The sequence below is a fragment of the Bufo gargarizans genome, unplaced genomic scaffold (assembly GCF_014858855.1).
Source record: "Bufo gargarizans isolate SCDJY-AF-19 unplaced genomic scaffold, ASM1485885v1 original_scaffold_2117_pilon, whole genome shotgun sequence".
NCBI lineage: Eukaryota > Metazoa > Chordata > Amphibia > Anura > Bufonidae > Bufo > Bufo gargarizans.
In genome coordinates this window covers 149,934-154,684 of record NW_025334651.1, presented here as the reverse complement: position 1 = coordinate 154,684, position 4,751 = coordinate 149,934, and positions in this window count along the sequence as shown.

The following is a 4,751-nucleotide window of genomic DNA, read 5'->3' as shown; positions in this document are numbered from 1 at the left end:
TGTTGAGTGTTGTAGGAAGAAGGGGAGATGCCACACAGTGGTGAAAATGGCCTTGTCCCAACTTTTTGGGGATTTGTTGACACCATGAAATTCTGATTTAACATATTTTTCCCTTAAAATGGTACATTTTCTCAGTTTAAACTTTTGTTCCGTGATTTATGTTCTATTCTGAATAAAATATTAGAAGTTGGCACCTGCACATCATTGCATTCAGTTTTTATTCACGATTTGTATAGTGTCCCAACTTTTTTGGAATCCGGTTTGTACATAAAGATAGAACGTAACCTTTAATAATTTTACTATGAGGGTCCATCACACGTCCGTAAGTGTTTTGCAAATCCGCAACACACGGACACTAGCAATGTGCATTCCGCAATCTGTGGACCGCACATCGCCGGCATTCTGCAATTGCGGATAAGAATAGGACATGTTCTATTTTTTTGCGGAAACGGAAGCACAGATGCGGAAGTGCGGATCCACAAATGCTTCAATTCAATAGTTTAGATCAGTGGGAGTTTGAGCGCTGAAACCTCCACTGATCTCCAGAACAAGGGAAGAGAAGCACTGACTTAGTGCGCTCTCTCCATGCTGCATAGACTGGAACGAGATGGGCCCATAGACGTTCTATTGAGTGCATCTCGATTCCTGTCCTGCAACGAGGAGAGAGAATGTGGTAAACGAGGGCTTCTCTCCCCTTGTTCTAGAGTTCAGTAGGGTTCTCATGTACATATATATATATTTTTTTTTTATTTGTAGGCATATATATAAGCCTACAAATATGTTCCCAAGACAGGAACAAGAACATACCCAAAAACATACCCATAAAAATATCACAAAATATCAGTTTATTACACAAAATCACAAAATAGACTGATATGTCCCTAAGACATGTAAAAGTTTTAGTAAAAGTACAGTGTTACTTTAAGACCAGAAAGGAGATAACTGAAGTAATTTATTACCAACTCCAACCCAAAAAATTGTGATAAACTTTGAGCCCAATGATAATGGAGATTAGGTCTGGACAGTAGTTTTGTCTGCTGAAGGGATTAAGATTTAAACAATGGGCCATTAAACATTACGAAAGCTAATGATGCCTGCATAGAGGCTTGGTGTACCAACAGAAAGCTCTAATCTCTAATCTGATTGCATAGACTTGACACCCCCAGTAACAATAGTGACTGGCATGAACAATTTGCCAGCTTCATTAACACCTGTGCTTTATTAACACCTTGTGTTGATCAGTGGGTATATGCGTGCTAATTAGTTTATTGACACATTATAGAAGAGAAATTCCTAGAAATCTTAGACACCATTATTATATATACATAGTGTAGGATTTGCCATTACATACCTCAAATGGGACAGCTTCCACCCCAAACATATTAAAAAGTCCATCATCTATAGTCAAGCCGTCAGATATAACCGAATCTGTTCCAGCCCATCAGACAGGGATAAGCATTTACAATATCTGAAAAGGAAATTTTTACACCAGGGCTATCATCCTGCTTCAATTCAAGATCAGATCACAAGAGCCACCAAGATCCCCAGAAGTCAACTTCTCCAATACAATGAAAAGAAACAGAACCAGCGCATACCTCTGGTTGCGACCTACAACCCACAACTAGAGGTACTGAGGAAAACTGCCCAAAAATTACATCATGTCCTACGTAAGGATAATCGACTAAAACCAATCTTCCCAGATCCCCCCTTACTAGCTTACCGACAACCTCCAAATCTAAGGAATATTCTGATCAGATCAAGATCCAGGCCATGTACCACAGGAAAAGGAATCCATCCCTGTAATATAAGAAGATGTAAAACCTGTTCCCATATAATGACAACAGATAAGATCCGGATCCCCAACACACAGCAGGACTATAAGATCCCTGGGACATTCACATGTTCTACATCTAATGTTGTTTATCTGATTCTCTGCACTAAATGTCCTGTTGGAGGTCTGTACGTTGGAGAAACAGGACAGAAACTCAATGCAAGGATGAGGTCACACCGCCACACAATTAAAGAGAAGAATTTTCAGCATCTGTAAGGCCTCTTTCACACAGTCAGTATTTGATCTGTATTTGTGTGTTAGCCAAAACCAGGAGTGGACCTAAAGAGATAACATATAATGGAAATATCTGTATCTCTTCTGTGTTTTGGACTCACTTCTGGTCTCGGCTTACCGTACAAATACCGGCCAAATACTGATGCAAAATGGTGACCAAATACTGACCATGTAAAAGAGGCCTTACTAATGCTCAAAATACAGGATTTTTTTGTTTGTTTTCTTTTCTTCTGATAGATCAGAAGAAATAAACAGTGATGTGAACAGGGCCTTACAGTAGTGTAATAGAAATGCTCAGTGGCATGCATATCCATGTAAAAATTTAACATGTACATATGTAACATCCTGAAGTATGATGTCATCACTAAACTTCTGTCACCCTGCTTCATAATGTTAGGTGTATATGTGTATTTCCATCTTGTGTTATCCAACTGTGCATTACCAATATATGTATTTTTAGGCCTGTATTATGTATTAGCTGTCATTTCAATGTACACCAGCAGGTGGCAGCAGTATGTAGCAGGTCATAGTATCTCTAGCCTGAAATAGTCCATTCCAGGTTAGCTCCCCCCCTTTCTGAGGAGGAGTGGAATGTTCCCACATCCTACCTCAGAGGGAGGAAGAAAGTTCTAGTCAGTGTACCAGCCACCCCCTGCTGGGGTAGGTTGGGTTAGTAAGAGCTCCCAGAAACAGGGATCCCAACCCTGGATCCAGCCTCGGCTGAGGTAAAGATCCATCTTCCCAGTCTGAGTCACCTATCTCAGCTGGTCGACAAGAAAGCAGCCATTCACAGAACTATAGATCTCCAGGAAGACAGCATCATACCCTGCGAGCAGTCCTGTGAGTACAGATCCAAAGACCAGGAGAAGCCAAATTCCTCCTCAGCTATTCAGGCCCATTATAAGCAGACTACAGACAGAGCAGAAGACAGATACCTGCCAGATCTCCTAGGCATATGTATAAGAAGCAGAATAGATATAAGTTCCTGCCACATATTGCCAATACCTTCTGGGACCCAAGACTATTGCTGTACCTTGTATGGATCAAAGCTGCCCATCATTCAGTAAAGGTAAGTTGGATCCCTTTACCTGTTTGGATCTCAATTATTCCTCAATTACTCCTACTGACTACACTCAAATTTATTGCAGGTGAGCCAGGATTCAGGCGTCCAGCCGTACCAAGGTTGGAGACACCGTTGACACTACCATATCTGCTATACAGAGACATTATCCCCCTCTGGCATTCCTCACCTGGTACGTGAGTTGTAACATATTAAATGGCCCTATTACAGTACCTGCGCAAGCTGCAATTGGCGGCACAAACTATTACACTTATATACTGACCCACTGCATAGCTGACCCACTGTACCGGTGTCTTACTCACTGCACATATCAGTAGGCCAAGAAGCTCCATTGTTGTAATGGCCGTAGAGGTAGCAGGCGGGTGGCATCAGGCAGGTGGCAGCATCAGAATGATGGCAGAAGCACATGGCCAGAAGTAACAGCCTATTTTGCACAATATTAAAGTGTTCCAGAACACTACAGTTTTATTATTAGTGGCAAGATGGTCTATTCTGTTGCATCAGGCACAGTCGTCTGTCGGGGTCACCTGCATCGTCTTCGTCGATGCCCTCCAGGTCCTCTCCTGTCTCTTTGACAGATAAATTACCTAGTTGTGTATAAAATTCCTGGGCTTTTATGTCCTTGTCCTCATCCTCCTCCTCGACCTCATTCTCCTGCTCTTCCAGTTCATCCTTCTCAGGGCTCAGGTGGCCGTCAGATGTAGGTGCCATGTCTTCTGTCCACTTGCCAGTTATATTTCTCAGCATCCCCTCCACGATGTGAAGGAGTGGAATGACATTATTCGTCCTGTAGTTCTGCCGACTGACAAATAAAGTGGTTTCCTCAAACGGCATGAGCAAACGACACGTGTCACGCATGAGCCGCCACTGGCTAATGCGGAAATTACACTGGGGAGTAAACCTGTCCATTTGCTACATTAAGAAATCATTGACCACCTTCCTCTGCTCGTACAGGCAGTCTAACATAGGGAGCGTGGTGTTCCAACAGGTGGAAACGTCACATATCAGGCAATGTTGGTGAAGAGCTTTTCACCTTTGCAGCTCAAGGAGGGTGTGTTTTGCACATTAAGAGTGGCTGAAATGCATGCACAGTTTCCTGAACATTTTTAACAGCTCTTGCAGTTATGTGAAGGACTTGAGGAACCGTGTTACAACGAGATTGAAGGGCGCATATGTCAGGCCTCCCTGACGCAGCACAGACAAAATGTTCTTCCCGTCATCAGTAACCATAGTTCCTATCGCCAGTTGGTGAGGAGACAGCCAGTGTTCGATTTCTTTATTGATTACTTGGGGTTCAGTCTGATGAGGTGCAGAACTGCGTGACAACGCCTGCTGGAGGACCACTGTGAACAGTGCCTAGAGGAGAGGGTGAGGACAAGGTGGAGGATGGGACGGCAGAGGAGGGAATTGTTGCAGACATCCCACGATTACAACACGGAGGCCGTCAGCCAGATGGATCGTAACTCACATCTTATTCGAGGCTAAAAAAGTTATAGTGCGACAGTGGAAGTTTGCACTGACCCCAACATTCGCTGAAATTACGCAGCTGGTTAATTTTTAAATGCAGTGTGAGCTAGTATTTACCCCATCAATGTATGGCAGGAT